The following is a 19762-nucleotide window of genomic DNA, read 5'->3' as shown; positions in this document are numbered from 1 at the left end:
AGTTGATTTCATAGTGTATGGGTCCTGAGGAGACAGGAAGTGGATTTGTACCAACCTCTGGATCTACTGGATCTGATGGAAAATGACCACTGATGAATGAATGGCTCCATCAGGTCTTCTCCTTCACAGAGGATCTCCATCGTTGTTGTCTTTCCTGAAACACAGTCAAAATAAGACCCAGGTTATCCACTGTGACACACACTGACACACAACAAGACAAATGTACAACTGTGGTGGGCATTTCTGATTAGAGACACATCTCCTTCACCCACTCCTCCATCTCCTCCAGCCACTTTTCCTCCATCTCCTTCACCCACTCCTTCTTCATCTCCTTCCTCATCTCTGGCACCTGACAAAAAACAAAACAAAACATTGATGCATGACATGAGCTGTGGGACAAAATGGGATACAACAATAATTGATTTTGATGGTACGGTTATAGTCTGAGGAAAAAAGTAAGTTGCGCAATTATCAGGAGTATGGATGTATAAAATCACATTTGTAATCCCAGGTTTTATTGTATTTTTCCCTAAAACTTTCATTGTTGGTGTTTTTTAAACAATTGCTGCCTTTTAACACACAAATAATACATGAAAATAATAAATAAAAATAATCACAAGTGTATCTCTTTGGCATTAAATATAAACTTTAAAAAAAAATCTCTGCGTTGTTGAGGCTCTACAGTTATAATAATAACAATAGTAATATATTTTATATATCAGCACTTAACAATAAAACTCAAAGACACTTTACAAGATTACTGAGAGTTTTGTAATTGATGAGGAGGATCTGAAAGTGGATACGCTGCTTTATTTGGAGCCGGTGAAGGTGTTGCAGAATGGGTGTAACGCATTACTTTGAGTAACTTGTACTTTGAAGTCTCTTATATCGACTTTTCTTTTTTTGGACACGCTGGCTGTGCATAATTCCCAGTACACATACACACTCACACACATACTCACATCATGTGGGCACATGGACACCGATTCAAACAATAATGTAAATGAAACCTCTGATATTACAATCCTTCTAGCTGACGTGACCCAGGCAGAACAAACAACCGACATTTAAACAACAACTTACAGTGTCAGATTAACATGGTAGACAACTAGCAAACCGGTGTTCAACCTGAATGAGTGACAGCGGGGACAGCCAATCACACAAGAAACAGCAGAGCCAATGGAGGAGCTTGTGGTCGTAACATTGTTTTTGGACGCAAATCATATCTTTCTTATCAAAAATGTGTTATTTTACCGGGCAATGAAAATGTCTCTTTCGAAGTTCTTCCTAACATTAATTACAAGTAGGCCCGTATTTTAGCCTTAGTCTGTAGCTAAAATTTAGTTATGCTAACATAGCTAATGGTAATAGTTTTTATTTTTAAACTGCTGTCCTTACCTGTGCCACAAGATGGAAGCAACGAATGTCAGTGGTCCTCTGGTCCTCTAAACTGGTCCTCGGTGGTGGTGTGTCCTCTACGGTGGTCGCCGGTTCTTGTCGCTGCTTTGTCTTCTTGATGGTATCTGTCAGGTTCAGACCACCTAAATTCAAGGAAAGACACAAGAACACACAGGAGTCAAGTATCTCTTGCTCGCGAGGAGAGTAGTTGACAGAACACTGCTCAGTTACAATGTCCCAACTCACTCTGAGGGTCCTGCCCTTGCTCTCCTCATTTATTTCATTTGGGTGTTCCCTAGTTACATGGGTGTGATTAGTCTGAGGGTTTACGTATTGATCACATTGTTAGTACATGGGTGCATGATTATTTTCCTCTTATTAAATGTCAAAACTGAATCGTCCAGACCAGGGGTCGGCAACCCTGGTCCTACAGAGCCACTATCCTACATGTTTTAGATGTATCCCTCTTCCAACACACCTGATTCAAACGATAAGCCTATCATCACGCTCTGCAGAAGCCCGGTAATGACCATCAGGTGTGTTGGAAGAAGGAAACATCTAAAACATGCAGGATAGTGGCTCTGTAGGACCAGGGTTGCCGACCCCTGGTCCAGACACATCTGTGTAGCCTTTGTGTGAACTTCTGCTTTCGATCAGACGACATGGGTCAACTGGTCTCCAAGGCATGGTCCCCATCTTCCGAGGTGCTTTCACTTCTGCAAAACCTGTAAAAGAACTCTAAGAGCACTTTGCCCTCATTCAACATAGCATATAATAACATCATAAGTATGGCATGAATGTGATAACTTATGTACAATTATTCTAACAGTAGTGCTAGCCAAAAATTCTCTCAAGCTCAAGGGTCAGTCTTTCTCTCTCAAGATTCAAGATTGAAAGGGGACGTTTAAATCCCATCCAAGGTTTATATGCAGGCCACAGTAACCTAGCAACGGTAGATCTCCAGTGAAGTGTTTTTTGTCTATGGTTTTCATATAAAAAAAAAAAAAATCCTTTAAAAATAAACCGTTATTGATACATATTGTGTTATAATGCACCACTCTTCAGCGGAAATGTTTCCTAAATGTTAATTTTTGCTCAAGGACAATAATGAATTTATTGTTAATTAGGTCTATTCAATAAACCTAATAGAACATAACATCAATATGGAAATGGAAATGAATAGACTCTATTCATTTCCATACTGGTGCCCAGCGGGTCAAATGATTAATGAAAAGAAATACTGAAATAATCAGACAGAGACAAATATCCAGATGAATGACAAACTTGTTAGATATATTAGATTTTATGCCCAGTTGTGCCTGTAAAATGGTAAGTAACTGACTATTACACTATTATATTGATCATTTTGGATTCATTTTACTGCTGAAGTGAAGTACTTTAGATGCTATTAGGTTTAGAAGTTACCTTCCTTCATTAGGCCACAACAACATGCTTCAGAAACAGCTCACTAAACTGCTGCTACATTTTATTGTTTTATCATCATTGATCGTGTATGCTGTTATGAAATATGTAATGCACTGATTAAAACAAAAAACACAGATGATTCATTCAAGAGAAACAAAATCTATCAAATCTATGTCTTTTCATCCACAACATACAAATGTATAATATCATATAAACACCAAAGAAGAACTTGATCCTTTCTCTCCGGGAATTCAAAGTCCAAATGAATCCACATATACAGGATTTCTTTACACATCTATACTGACATACGAGAAAAATTAATAAATTAATAAATAAATATATGCATACATCCCTGAAGGTAAAACAAAATGAATACACAATAAAGTAAACAATTAAATAAAACGAACAACAACAGCAATCAAGCAAAACATAACTGAGCATAATGTAGAAATATGAAGCCATTGGTACATTAAGACTGAAAGTGTATTCTTTCATTCTTGGGGAAATGTCTCGCGCCCCCCTCCTCAAATAAAACAAAAAACACAACTCTACACTACAAATTAACAATACAGAAATTTACATATTTAGAGATTCCAAAATTTGAAAAGAAATTTGTGTTTGATTACATATATTTTTCTTTGCAAATTATTGTGTATTATGCAGTATTAAGTCTTACAAAAAAGAGTAGGGGATCTTTAAAAGATGATCATATTTTAACATTCAATACATTTCCAAAATAAGGAATAAACAACATTTTGATGGAAATTGTGCTTTAAAAGATATTAATACAGCTACTACTTTTTGGTAGTTTGAACTGACTAATATTATAACCAATATTCTTCTTTTCCTTTGTTTGGAAATCAAGTCATGATGTCTTGACTGTGCACCATGACATTTTAAATAAGTTATTCTTTTTAGGAGTATTCCTGCAATAAGGCATGATTCTTTGTTTGTTGTTTATTGTTGCAATGAAACCTGCATATCCAAGCATATTACTACCATTATTCATTATTGAAAATTGGTGCTAAGTAACATGAACCTTGTGGAGTCAGTGCATATACTGTAGTACCATTTTGGAATTGTAAGTTATTTCAGCCAAGGTTGTAGCTGTTTGGGTTTTTTTTTTTTTTTTGTTTTGTTTTTTGTTTTTTTTTACTTCTACAAGGCAAAAAGCTGACCATGCTAAAACTGTGTAACTAGGTTTACTATGATGGGAAGCAGTCAGCTGGTTCCAAATTAGGAGGATAAAATAACCATCTTGTATATTATATATAATACTTCTGATAAATATATACCATCACTTGAGTTCAGTGAAGCTTTTTTTCTCTTGTTGCTCTTTTGACATGGAAACCAAAAACAGTCTTTGACACTGTGTCTTTTTTGCAGTGTGTTTGTAAAATTCAAGTAGGTCTGTAAGTGTATTTGCATGGGCTGGTTTGTGCAAGGATTGGGACAGAGCTGTATGAGAGTGATATTTACGGCAGCTGGGCACAGTTCAAGTTTCCTCCGCAGTGCAGTGGCTTTGTAGAGAAAGGGAGAGACAGAGGGAGAGGGAAGGGCAGACGAACCGAGGGAGAGAGAGAGATGACGCTTGGCTTGGCCCTGCTGTGCACCCTAAAAACACATCACTCACTGCACACACACACATACACAACCACCACCCACAGCTTTATCAAGCTTACATTTGTATCATTTGATGTGACTCTGCATGTGTGTGTCTGAGATAAGACTGTACCCACTGACTGATGACGCCCTAAATTCAGCAGGACATGTTTGATGACCTTGAGTGACCTAATCTCACAGAGCAGAAACATGACAAAGTGAATTTAATCTCACGCTTTCCAATTTGCAGGCACTTGAACTTAGTTCATTTTGTTTTTCCATGTCTGTAAGCATCTACCATTAGTCTCTGTGCAAAAATTACTTTTTCTAGGTAGACATCCTCACGAGTCTTAGGTAGCCTATTTATCTACAGACTAGAAAGGTCACCTAAATATCAAAATGAATGATTTATATGATACGCTATCTTAAAAGTCTGGGACAGCATTTTCTGCTGCATTTGGCAGCCACCTAAATGATTTGTACCAACTCTCCCTGCCAGCATTAAGCAGTTTTAATGGAATGAAACACTGACAGAGAGATGTACGGTTTTAAGTAAATAACTTTATAGAGGGCAATCACCACAAACAGTAGCACTGATAAGCAGCCTGACCATTCCAGAAACTGTGGTATAATTGTATCATACACACACACACACACACACACACACACACACACACACACACACACACATACACACACACACACAGTACATTAATCAGTTTTCAGTAATATCTTACTTGGGACATGTTCAATAGTGCTTGCGTTACAACACACTTTTCGCCCATAATTTAATTGCTCAAATGAAAAAACAAAACAAAAAACAGCAAGACCGTGAGACCTTAAGGCAGTGGTTCCCAACCTTTTTTGGCTCATGACCCCATTTTAACATCACAAATTTCTGGTGACCCCAGACATTCAAAACAAAGACTTTTTTTTTTGCTCAAACTAATTTGTTTTTGATCATGTAATAGTTTGCTATACTATGTTGCAAATAAACAATAATTTTAGATGACATTTAGTCTATATAATATATAGTATTATGAACGGAGGCAGAAAAGCCAGGTGTAGATTACTGCACAAAGTGAGAATTTTATTTTCCTTGGTCAGGATATGTACAGTCAGTCCAGCTTGGATTTACAAGGCTGACAATTAATACTGAACAAACAAGAACTCAAATTATGAATTATGAAAGAGCTGCAGCATCTGAAACCGACCACAATGAACATTTGAAAGATAAACAGTACCACAGTGTTTCAGTTTCAGTTTCAGCTTCAGAGTTTGTCATGTCTTTTATGTATTGTGATTGTCTCTGTCAACTCATCATATATTTTTTATTAGTAATTTTTTTTTTTTATCAATTACTTGAAATTTCAGTTGACCCCATTTGAATTCCAGGCAGCCCCACGTGGGGTCCTGACCCCAAGGTTGAAAAACACTGCCTTAAGGAATCAAAAATGCAGCAGGAAAGTTCTATTTCCTGTTGGTGTTCAGCCAATGGGTGAAGATGGCAGAAGACAGTACATTGTCCACATGGGTGTATGCTCATCACTAACCCTAACCCTGCTTTACAGAAGCTAGTTAGCATGATCCCTGTGATCAGCAATGACAAGGCAAGATAACGTTTCTATGACTAGTTAGAATTCTTTATTAACTGTGGATTTATCTACCGGCATCCTCAGCGCTGTGGCCCCTGTTTGAACATGTAAAATAATGAAAAAAAAGCGGGCGTTCCTGCTGGGATTTGAACATCGTAGACTGTAGCGTTATTTACTGAGCTATCCATCCACATGCACAGGGTGGGGAAGCAAAATTTACAATATTTTGAGGCAGGGATTGAAAGACAGTGTATGACCAATTAGTTTATTGAAAGTCACTACAATTTATGTGCCACAAGAAAATTGACATAATAGAAAATGTTTTTATTCTATGTATCCTCCTTCTTTCTCAATAACTGCCTTCACACGCTTCCTGAAACTTGCGCAAGTGTTCCTCAAATATTCGGGTGACAACTTCTCCCATTCTTCTTTAATAGTATCTTCCAGACTTTCTCGTAATAGTTTTGCTCGTAGTCATTCTCTTCTTTACATTATAAACAGTCTTTATGGACACTCCAACTATTTTTGAAATCTCCTTTGGTGTGACGAGTGCATTCAGCAAATCACACACTCTTTGATGTTTGCTTTCCTGATTACTCATATGGGCAAAAGTTTCTGAAAAGGTATGGATAATAGTGTCAGGTATGATTATGACATCAATATATGTTTGGTTTCAAAACAACTGATGTAGTGTCTGCTGAGAAAAAACAACTAAATGTTCATTGTAAATTTTGCTTCCCCACCCTGTACTTCCGGGCACAAATTTATGTGTCCTAAGGCTCTCCTATCATTTGTATTGGGGGTGTGGGGGTGTGGGCTGGGTTCTACAGCACACACGCCATTTATGATGAAAGTATGTATGTAACTCAAAAGTAATACAGGAGTCATGTAATGCATTACAATTCTGACACAGTAATATTGTAAGGTAAGGAATTACTTTTAAATAACAGTAACAAGTAATCTGTAATGTATTAAAGTTTGGAAGTAACTTGCACAACACTGATAATAAGTGAAATACATCAAATGTGCTTTTTTCCAGTTTCAGTGAATATTGAATTTTTGTCATTCTCAGTAAAAATGATGTATAATCTGACAAAAAAATATCAGCTTTTCAGATCACGTTGAGCTGTTTGTACATAGCCATCACTCTATAAATGGGAAAATAAAGTGATCAGTCTACACAATGCAATTCTAGCCAGTCAGCAACAGGGACTTTCATCTTCATGTAATGACAGTTGCAAAAGGTTGGGGCTAGACTGGATCAGCATTAAGCTAGATAGATGCTCTACTTTAGTGTGATTACTTGTTTCACTAGAAGGCTCAGGTACTGTTATTTCACAACTACACGCAACTACACACTACTAAAAAAATAAATATGAATAAAGTGGTCCATTTACATATGCAGGTGCATAGTCATAACCCACCTAAATCTTAAAACACTGAATTTTTAAACAGCCCCTCCGGGAAGATGCGACTTCCTCAAAAACTGTTAACTCTGCAACAAATGTAACAAAGAGAGAAAACAATTTTTGCTAATGTTTTTTTGTTTTAATGTATTAGCTTGTTCAGCCCCTGATTTTCAGTTTTTTTTTTTTTTTGTTTGTTTTTTTACTGTGTATGTCATTTTCAGCAGGTAGGCTGGGAAATGGGTTTAGGGCTTAATAGGTTAATCTTCTCTTCTCTTCTCTTCTCTTCTCTTCTCTTCTCTTCTTACGGTCTATATTTTTTCCTCAGCATTTGGTACCTGTTGCCATGTCAACAGATTATTATCTACACAAGAATATCTCTATCCTCGTGTGTAGAAGCAAAGAGACCTCATCAACACCCCTAGTGTGAATCTCACAGAGAATTCACTCCTCCACCCCATATCTCTGTGTGTGTGTGTGTATGTGTGTGTGTGTGTGTGTGTGTGTGTGTGTGTGTGTGTGTGTGCGTGTGCGTGTGCGTGCGTGTGTGCACATCTAGTAGTTTTGTCCCATTCAATACATCATGTCTTGTGGGGCCCAGAATGATCCCCCATTCCTTACGCCCACTGGCCACCTGCTAAACCAAATGCTTGCTGGGATTTTTCAACCAGACAGACTGAACAGATGATCAGCTCAGACAGTGAATTTACATGCATGTCTGTGTTTCTGATTACATGCCAAAACGGGCTTAAAATACGAGCTTGGGGAAAGCATGTAATTCTGAAAATCTGAATTCTGGGTTAATTTTGCCCTCCACTGGAGATTTTTAGGATGAAACTGTACATTGTGTTCCTGTGTCATGTATGCAGTGTGTGCATGTGTTCTGCTGGTGTGAGATGAATGTAGTCTCTCTGTCTTCACCTCAGTGCGCTGTGACCCTGGCTTTAGCCGGATGTGTCTAATGAGAGCTATAAATATCTTAGAACAGACCTGGCTGGCGCTCACATGACCACAACCTCTGCACACACGTACTTACGTCCCTACACATGAACACATGCACGTATTCCGATCACTCCTCCCACAGAAGATGAGGGGAGAGACAGGGGGAGATAGAGCAAAACAAACAAATTATGAACAAAGCTCTTTGGCAGTCAGTTACAGACCTCTTTCCTGCTCTCCCACCTACTCATCCTCCACTCATGGGCCATTCTTCACCAAACTCTGCAAATGTGTATTACAGATCCAGCATTATGAGTCACAACCACATGTGTAGGAGGCAGATTTTTCTTTTCAATATTTGTGATTGCTGAAAAGTAGGTTAGAAGACTGGACTAAAGGAATAGCCATATTACAATGTTGAAGAACTTATCAATCATCATAAATTGCATCCTAGTTTCACACAAACATATGGCACATCAGTGGCAGCTAGTGAAATTATTTTTTGATGGGGCGCAGGCCGAAGTCTGTTGTGATAATCACTGAGCTATCTAGCTGATTACGGATAGCTCAGTAGTATTACTTACGGACAGTGGTGTAGTGGTCCCTGGAGAAGTAGGTATACTCTCAATTCTTGCCTTAAAAAAAAGTTGTCCAGAAAAAAATGCCCTGTTTTAGAAACAGTCACATGTAAGATTACACTATTTAGCTTACCCAAAAATCCATCAGTAGTATTTGCTCACTATTATAAAATTATCATGACTTGATCAAAGCAGTTTGTGGGTATTACTGGTCACACAAGCAGCTCCATGAATGTAAATGTATTCAACATGAGGCAAACACAGGATAACATTAGCCTGTCATAACGTTAGCCTGTCATAATGTTAGCCTACTCACACAGTTTAACTATTGGCGACAAAATCTCTTCTCCTCTAAATGTGCGGTCATATATGACCAGTAATTTAAAACAGTAACTCATTCTGAAACCACCTTTAAACTTTCCTCCGAATTATGTATTCCATGAAAGTACTGAAGGTTCTCTCGATGTGTCACTCACTTGAAAGACGTTTATTCTGCCTTTCTCATTCGCATTTCCAATAATGGCGCTCCTTTCAATGAGACGTGCAGTCACCTGTCAATCAACTGGGGTGGAAATGGCACCTGAGGTGTCTAGTCGAGTTCCAGAAGTGGCCAGCGCTAGTCAGAGCCCTATAAAGAGAGTTACAAGACGCTTTGATGTCACCACTCCAGTGATCATGTGGTTCATGTAAAACTGAATAGGTCCAAACAAACTAAGCACTCTCATGTTATTCAGACAGACAAACAGCAGTGAACATGGTAAATCTCAAAATAAACTGCACACAACCGCTGTGTCACTATCGTATGTACTGTTGTGTGTTATACTTTTGAGTAATGGGGTTGACCACTGAAAGGACTGCATTTAACACTATGAAAAAATAAATTTTGGGGGGAGAGGTTGGTGTTAGCTTTGGTAGGCTACTTATGTAAGTGGTGCTAGCTTTACAAGTTCATTCATTCTGCAATTGTACTGTACTTGTAAGGAGATGGACAATTTACCATTTGTAAGTTTTACTATTATAGGACTGTGGTCCAAGCAGAAAACAGTGGTTAGCTGTGAACAATGTGTGTCTGCCAAGCTCTGCTCTGATAACACACACAATAAGACATTAACCAGCGGAAAGCATGGTGGCTAACTTAGCATGTTAGCATTAGCACAGATGCTAAACTCATTAAAAACTCAGAATTAGCAAACTTATACTCAACAGAATTCTTATAGGATGAGTTGGATCTTAAAACGCCAAGTGACAGAGGTTTGTCTTCCTTTAACTCATGAATAATAACTTTAATGAACTTTTATTGGCAGAGCTCAGCTCTACAGTAACTCTCCTCCTAATTAGCTCATTACCTCAGCTGACAAACTTAACCAAACACCACCAGGTTCATGAAAACAACTAATAGAACCCACTGATAACAACATTTATACTGTTACCTTATCTTAAAAACTCCATCATTTGCAGTTATAGTGGTTCAGCCTCAACAGCTGGCCAAATCAAGCTAGCTAACTATAGGGCTACAGCTTAAAATCCTACATAAGAGTTGTTTAAGATATAAATGTATGCAAACGCTAACACATACCAAAGAAAACAGAACTTACAACATAAATGTCAGCTAATACAGGAAATACACTTGGTAATTTGAAAGATGACAATCTTATTAACTTAGCGCTGGAATTGCTAGATCAGCTGCAATAGAAATGAATGTGTTCTGATGGCGTTATGTTCAATGTAGGAACTACCGGCCTTGTCAAAACCCAGAAGTAGGTGCATATTTCGTCTGCCATTTTTTACAGTGGGAGTCTATGGAAGTGTCAAGACTCTGATATATATCAAAAATTCTGGTGCTAGTTAATGATATTTTCCTTGGCATGACCTGCCTTACTCTGCCTTTGATTGGCTCATCAGTCCTCATACCTAAAGTTAACCAATCTAATCAGTGAAGGAACTGACTACTAGCCAATTAGAGGCAGAGTAGGGAGGGTCATGGCCTCACCATCCTAGGGGAAAACATGGCCAGTTTGGCTCACAGATACAACTAAATGGTGCGCATCGGGGGGATTTAGAAATGGGTATACTGACTGAAAAATAAGTAGGTATACGTCGTATACCGTCATATACCGTCATATACCGTCGTATACCCTGAACTACACCACTGCTTACAGACCTATTCGCTGATGGCATTTCTAAGAAAGATCTTGATTCTTTATGGGATGTGATGTTTACTTCTGTAGGTGGTGGTTGGGTGCAGTTTTTTGCTCCCCAAAGCTCTCCAATCTCTTGTATTGAAGGGGGGTCCACTGTGCATGCTCCATTTATAACGAGAGTCTATGGAGTTCTCAGGCAGCGCCTCAAACAGAAAACACAAGACTTGACTGTTCATTAAATCACCAAAAACATTTTTAAAATACACAAGAATGGAGATTATACATGGTACTCATGGGTTGTATCATGTATTTTTCATTTATTTAAATATTAATGTTTTTGTAAAAATTATTTTAGATGATTGCTTTCATCTTCTTCATGTGACACAGGTGGGGCGGCGGCCTGGCACCCTCTATTGACGAGCTGCCACTGTGGTACATATTAACAAAAGACCATACTAATTATATCCCTGAAATCGAGTTTCGGGGATATGACGGTTTTACCCCAAACGCCGCCACCAGACGTCCTTTGTGTGAACACAATAACTAGGACAGATTTGGTTGGATTTCTTATCCCTTGATAACCAATATAGGGGACCCCTAGTGGAAGAACCCTATCGATTTCAGCTTTTCTATGAGTATTGTAAGTCATTCAAATGGGGGTGCTTTAGTTGAAAATCTGTTTTTTGGACATAAATCAAGCAATAATAGGCTGATTGAGATCAAATTTGGTCCATATTGATAATTTTATAAATGCCCATTTTCTTGCGACCATCCAGAGTTCGGTCATTTTCATTCACTCGGTGGAGTTTTGTGGGTAAAAATTTGTTCTCTGACCATTATTCTGCCACTATCAGGTCGATGTAGCTCAAATTGAGTTCATATTGATTGCCTAACAATTAGGCCTGTAACGGTACACAAAATTTTCGGTTCGGTGCGTTTTCAGTTTTCAAAGCCACGGTTCGTTTTTTTTCGGTTCAGTACGGGAAGAAAAAAAAACCCTCAAAATGTCTATTAATGCATTTATGAATTTTTAAACATTTTTCCCCCAATTTTTGGAGATAATAGAATAAAAAAAACAGGAATAATATAATTCTGCTGCTACAAATCAAATAGAAAATAAAATAAATTATTAATATTACTAAATGTATTTTAAACATTAGTATTGCTCTTTTCCCTGAAAGGTAGTTTCGAACAAACAAGAAAAATCTAATCACAGTTCTGTCAGTTCACATTCTGCATAAAAATAACAAAAAAAATTCCACATGAAGTGCAACATTAACAAGAGGGTAAACTGGTATTCTGTTGAAACAAACTGAAGAGAAACTTTGACAACACAATGAACCAAATTATTTATTTTAGGACAGAGAACAAACTGTGTTGTGTGCCTGTGTGCACGGGGGATTTATTTATTTATTTATTTTTTGTTGGAGCCGGGAGTAGGGGGGGCGCGCAGTTATATACCTGGGGGTGCGGTCCATAACTAATGTAACGAACGCTGTTGTGAAACGAAAGTGAAACTTTACACACTTTCAACGTTGTATTTATTCCTCTATTATACAGCATGTGTGATAGACAGACAGACAGACAGAGCTAGTGTAAGTGTTTTAGAACTACTGTAGTTCCTAGGGGCCAAACAACGTCTGTCTTATTAACGTCTCTTTCCTCGTTGTTGTCTTTCACCTGAACCTGAACTGATCCAAACCAGACTGTACTGATGGTGGAAGGTCTTCAGTCTCTTCCTTCCAGGTTCACGTCATATTTGTTGTTTTTTTTAACCTTATATCAGCTGCTATTTCATATTTTGGGTCAATGTGTGCGTCATTCCATATGCCCGTGTGAAACTTGCACGGATTTAAAGTTCCACATCGAACGACATCTTTCGTTCCTTTTTCTTTTTCTCATCATACTGTGCCATTTCGGTACAGCTGTGTACCGAACCGAACGGGTGTGTACTGAAACGGTTGAGTTCGGTACGTGTACCGTTACAGGCCTACTAACAATTATTGTGAATAGATTTATATATAGCAGAGGATTGGGGGAGATTTCAGGGGCATACCCTTGCTGTTGACCCCTGACAGCGTAAGCCTCGTTGGAAGACAGAGGGTTTGTTTTCTGCGTGTTCAATTAGGAGATTACAAACAGCAGCATGGTAGCAGAAGCAAAACATTAATTGGCCTGCCATGTTCTGCTGAGTAAAACATTTTCTCCCAATTGATTTCCACCAAAATCTGTTCTAAAGAAAATCAAAGTCTACTTACTAAAACTGCACAGATTTTAAGTGATTCGCAAAGGTCACACGAGATCAGTAATCACGAGAAAGTGCAAGGTCAGGTAAAAAATTGTCACAAGACAGCATGTGACAGGGTGGAATCTATGGCAATAAACCTGAGTCTGTGCCACAACGTGTATAACAAATTTGAGTTTTCTAAGTATTTTTTGATTGTTGTAGATTACATTCCTTTGGATTTTATGCTATTTACAGTGGGAAATGTCCACAGACTGGGAGAGGTACAGATGATTACATGCTTTAGAACTGTTTTAAACCAAAGGCATTGTGGTTACACACTGGTTACACAATACATCCCTCTCCTAGATTAGCCATCATGAAGCCCCTGCAACTCAGTTATGACCTGAACTTGCAGTGACACAAAAACAACATTACTGAAATAATCATCTGCAAAAAAAACTTTTACATTTCTGTCTCTGGCAAATTGTGTTAAAGAGAAAATCAATGTAGTTGGAGTTAATAGACTGAGCCAGATTTTTCAAACTGTTCCTTACTTAATGAAAGGTTTCAGCTTTGACTGATTTTGCCTCATCGTAAAAGCTTAGACTGGGATTTCTGGAATCTAATAATCCAAAATAACCTTGATCCACTGAACAATTCATCTTTTAGACAACGTAATGCTCTACTTAAGAAGCTCACATCACTTTATTTTCATCACTTTAGCTATTGAGTAGAATGTAAGATAAGTTTAATGTGTGAAACAATTAAGCCATCTTCATTATTACAAAAACACAATACTACTCCAATATACAGTGTAAAACACTAGAACTAAGCTCTGGTGCTTGGATGAAAGATAATCCATTGCTGATGAAAGATAACCAATTCTCTGTCCTCTCTGACTTTTAGAGTGCTGCACATTGATTTGTCTGTAAAGATCTCAGACGGGTGTCTGGATTTCTATGTCAATGGCTGCATTTTGTCATCTTCCCTCCAATTACTGGTGCTTTTAACCATATTGATTTTTCTGTTTGCCCAGAGGAAGGTCATACTTCACTTCAATCTAATAAGCACCTCTCATCCATATGCCTATTGCGTCTGCCCACGGCTGGCACCAGGCCAGGTAGTTTACTCTGTTACAGTGCATTCCTGATTCACTTAGCAGTGTGGAAGGGTGGGGTCTAAATGGACCAGGGAGAGGTGGAATACTTGTTTGGTCCATACACATCTTTGTCTTTTTGTTCTCCATGTCTGACTTGTTGAAGTAGCAATAAAAGCACAAGCTGTCCAGACATAATCATCTCCTGAGTCATATAAGGCGACTTAAAAATACCTAAACAGAATAACAATTAGGTCAAGAATGTTCAAGAGAAAAATGCGACAAAGGTTTGAGATGAGTTTGAGCTACATGCTGACCTAGTCCAGCAACTGAACAAGTACTCAAGGCTTGTAAGACGAAACTTGTAAACATGCTTTTTCTATTGACCATAATGTATTACTAAAATAACCTGAGCACAGGTTTAAAAAAAAACAGGTTTCTACAAAGGGTTTTACTCAGTGACTATGAAGAATGGGAATAAATCCTTGTCATTGCTACCAAACATATGTAAACATTAATGAATTAATATAACTAATTAAAAGACTACCCAATTAAATAATGTATTTTGCTCCGTCTTAGCTCAGTATATTTCCTAAGTACATGGGCTCCTTTATTAGGTCAGTCTTTGAATTACTGTCCAAGGCTTCAAGCTGCTAAATCAGCTCATTTCAAAAATGGCCTCAGTTGTACCACAGCCCCTAAATCTCATCTCCTCCCAGCCCTTTCAAATGGACCACATGGGCCATCTCCAAATTACCCTCTGTTCTTTGGAAAACATCCCAGAGGCTTTCTATTTCCCCCGTTGGCTATGTAATACATTATGGATAGGATGGAAAGAAAAATGGCACACCACCAGGGAGGATGTCAGATGACAGAGAACTCAAAGATGGTTTTCTATATTCTTCACAAAAGAAAAAATGTCTCCTCAAAGTGAAAGATTTTCCCTCTCAATATGGACATGTTTTTGTCCATAGAGAGTCAGGCTGACTATGGTCTGGTGGTGACTTAATATACAGAAAAAAGACTAAAAAGCCAGAAGGGTCCAAGACTGTTTGTTGCTATTATGTGGACTTTCTTTTCATCCTTGAGGAGGTGTGGTCTAAATTGGTTTTAATTAAATAGTTTTTTTTAATGATGATGACCTCAAAATTGTTCAATAAGACCTTTACGTATTCAAGTCACAGTCACTCTGATATGATCAGACAGAGATGCAGGACAGTGGTGGAGAACTAATTTAGTTTGTGAACAAAAGAACTTGGTCATATTACAGTGAATACATGGTTGGTCTTTGACTATATTATGTAATGAAGGAATTCTTACACATCGTTGCCATTATGGTTAGGTTGAACCTACATGACCTGCTTTGTGTTGACTAGCGTGTTGACCCGTGGGGATCCACGGGTTCTAGATGTGGTAGTTTTTATGCTGTTGTGTATTTATGCATGCTGTACCACACTTTTCCAGCAGTCACTGCCAAAGTTTTCTGGGTATAACAATGTGATTGTAAGGCTATTGCATTCCAAAATTACTAATATCTCCCAAAATATTAGTCCTATCAACTTGCCGTTTTCACTGGTCTGTTCCTTGACCGAAAATACATAAGTATGCCAAACTACAGCAGTCAGCCCTTTCCAGAGTTTGTGTGAATCCCCAGACACACATACACACACACAGAGGCCACTTGGCTTTTATAATATAGATTACAGTGCTGTATCTGTGTTTATCTGTCTGTCATGTTAAGGGAAAATGTAAAAAGCAGATTAAACATTAAAAGATATGTCCACAATTGTATACCACATGAAATGTTGCAGCACAGGTTTGATTCAGATTCCTTTAACTCTTTTCTGAAAACATTCCTGTGGAGCGCTCACCTCCCACTGCTCTCTCATATTATTCCTCAATAATGTCAACAGTAGGGAGGAGGTTCTAGCGACTAGCCAGTCACATAGCTTTTGGAAGTGCAGCCCCGTGCCCTAATTGGCCCAGGGGGCCTGCTGCTGGATGTAATGAGACCTGACACTGGGCGCCGGTGGGGAAACATGTTTGCGTTTGCATGTCTCAATGGCCACTCTCTCGCTTTCTCTCTTTCTCTCTCACTTTGCATTTACTGGCAGCCAGGGAACTCGGACACAGCCACTGTGTATGGATGTGTGTGACTACGCATCTGAAGGGAATAAGATTAACAAAGCACTACCCCACACTGGACAAAGATACAAGGGACAAACACTAAGAAAAAAGAAAATGTACATGTATATTTTATTTCTTATGTTATTTTGTCTGTTTATTACAGTGAACCCTTCACTACTGCACTATATGCATGTGCAATAGATGTCTTATTGTGCTATATATGCTTGATTTTGTTTTCATTGTAGCATGTTCTTTATTTATGTCGAAGGCTAATATGATAAAAGAAAAAACTCTCAAAGACAATCATTGTGAAGATGTCTGAGATCAGCATGACAGCAGAACTTATTTCTTCTAAGGCTAAATATTTGCACATACATTTCCTTCCGAGTTGTTTTTTGTGTGATATGCTTAGAGTACACCATTGCACTAGTGATGTGACAGCAAGTGGCAAAGCTGATTTTCTTATGAGGGTAGAGAAAGGAATTAAATTTGTTGTCCCTATTTATGGAAATATGGAAAATCTGTTCTACCAATGCTGCTTGTGTGCAAGAAGAAGAAAGGATGGCAGAGCAGAGAAGCCTGTATTTGTCAGGGATGCAGCACGTATTCAAATATATTATCCATAATTCAGCAGCCTTGTCACATATTTTACATGAAAACAGATCCTTCTCTGTTTACAGTGTTGTCAGTGTTGGATGTACCCCAGATTCTTTGACAAAGTCTCTCTCTTATGTGCCGTTGGTTCCAGATTGGCAGAAAAGTAAGGAGGTCTGACTTCAGTTTGAGGAAGAGCCTCTTGTGTGTATCAGTCCAAGTAGCTCTTGATCAATGATAAAGAACAAGTAAAATGCACATCAGTCACAGCCTAGCTCAGATACCTCTGTGATCTGTATTTGATAAGGTTAGCAGGGTTTCACCAGTCACTTCATTATAGAGAGACATGGACAGAACGGCTGGGTCGTATGCTTTTCTGTGGCTGTTTGAAGGACTGGAGTTGATTAGAAAGAAACACAATTTAAAGGAAATACATAAGCTGCTTTCCAAACCCCAATGTTTTAATGGCCAAATATTTGTGCAGGCAGTTGGATGCAACACTGCAGGAATAATTCATGTGAGGGTTTGTGGAAATATGTCTGCAACTCACTACCGACCGGCCTCATGTTGGTTGCTCTTGTAAGAGCCATTACTGATCTATTGAGACATTCTATAGAGTGCTGCAACTTATCAGTGAAACTTACTATCTTACAGCACATCTGACAAATGCACTAATAGGTGAAACTTCCTATGCATAATGTACTTATTTGATTTAACAAAAAATGAAGTTATTACCTTTACTCTACTGTATTAGAAAAATAATTACGAAAATAACATACTTTAATTACATATGCTGACACAGCAATCGTCACTAATAAAATCCAAAATACACTGCAGACTAAAACAGAAGTAAACTCAGTCATAGGTCACACCAGTCTTTCATTCACCTTGTCTACGATCTCCATCATAGACAATGTTGAGCACCCTCTCCACCATACACTGGACAGACAGCGGAACACCTTCTCAAAAAGACTGCTGCAGCTCCGCTGTTGAACAGACAGGTTCAGAAGATCTTTCCTACCACATGCCATAACACTGTACAAAGAACTCACCTCTGTCTGAGGTCTCCGGTCATAAATCCATTCACACTTGAATGTCTTTTGCACATTCCCAGTTGGAATATTTCAACTTGTTTTGCACCTTACAGTTCTATTTCTGCATATTACAGTTATTTTTCAGCACATGACAGTTATTATCGAGACTCTACCCAGATCTTTTATACTTGTAATTTATAGTGTACAGTGTATAGCCTGGTGATTGCTCTTATGTCATATTTCTCTTACTCATGTTTGCTGTGATATTGTATTGTTACTGAATGTATGCCATCTATCTATCTATCTATCTATCTATCTATCTATCTATCTATCTATCTATCTATCTATCTATCTATCTATCTATCTATCTATCTATCTATCTATCTATCTATCTATCTATCTATCTATCTATCTATCTATCTATCTATCTAATTGTTGTATTTCTAATGTAATTAAAAGTCAAATTTAAGTTTTGTATATTTTAGATCAATGGCGGATCGAAACTGGTAGTTCTATCACCTATCACGAGAATCAGTGGAGCCATACGCTATGGGAAAGCAAATAAAAACAAGACTTAGCCAAACAGCCACTCAGTTCCATTTAGCCTTTCATTATAGACTTAAAGGAGGTGATCAGACTGCCCAAAATAGTGTTTATAGTTTGTTCACTGTCCAGTCACAGCAGAACACACATCGCCTACAAACTGTGCTCTTTGCATACAGACATGTTTTGAAACATATTTGTCACATTTTTCAATAAATTAAGAGTTTGATAAGAGATTCACAAGTCTGTAATGAGTAGTCTGTGTGCAATGTAACTAAACATTGCTAATGAATCTTGCTGCAGTCACTAAATGGCAGCAACACAACGTACACAGAATTCCATATTTAGCTTTATGTAGTTTGCATTGTGGTCTAATGCGGGAGTACAACATGCTGAGTGAGTTTTGGATGCACACTATGGAAAAGTAAAAACACTCATCCATATCCAAGAGTTGCTATTATAAGCTTTAATAGTGCAGACGCTGTGTGCATGGGGGAGAAATACAGAGTTTCTTAATCCCACTCAAGTCTGAGTGTTTGCTACTTTGTAAGGGTAGGTTTCTCTGGTGCCAGAAATAGAAAAAAGATTTGGCAAGTGCAGTAAAATGAAGCATGGCTGCCCCTCAGAAACATATACTTGTTTCAAGAAGAAAAAGACTATAAAACTTAAAACAATTTCCCAATGCTAAGCTGTACCTTCATAAGTAATGCAGGATTTATTGAGTGTAAATACATACAGACATACCGACATATCTATTTTCTTCACACAGACCCATATTAAATCTATTACTCTAATATCTCTCTCCACCAGAAAGACAAATTAGGGCCTTGATCATAAATACACCTCATGTGGAGCTGAATGGTCCAGTGCGGAACTCAGGCTGGGAGACAGCTGTACAGCTGACACATCCTTAAAAATTTATGGCCCAGAAAGCAGGCCATGCAGACAGGGTTGAGGCTCCCACTGATCTTGTGCCTTTGGAGTAGAAATATTCCTAAAGTCTACACAAACTACACATACATGGACAGCGACATTCCCATGCACCTGCAGAAAAGGA

This window comes from Sphaeramia orbicularis, chromosome 12, assembly GCF_902148855.1.
Source record: "Sphaeramia orbicularis chromosome 12, fSphaOr1.1, whole genome shotgun sequence".
Taxonomy (NCBI): domain Eukaryota; kingdom Metazoa; phylum Chordata; class Actinopteri; order Kurtiformes; family Apogonidae; genus Sphaeramia; species Sphaeramia orbicularis.
Note: the sequence above shows the minus strand (reverse complement) of the source record.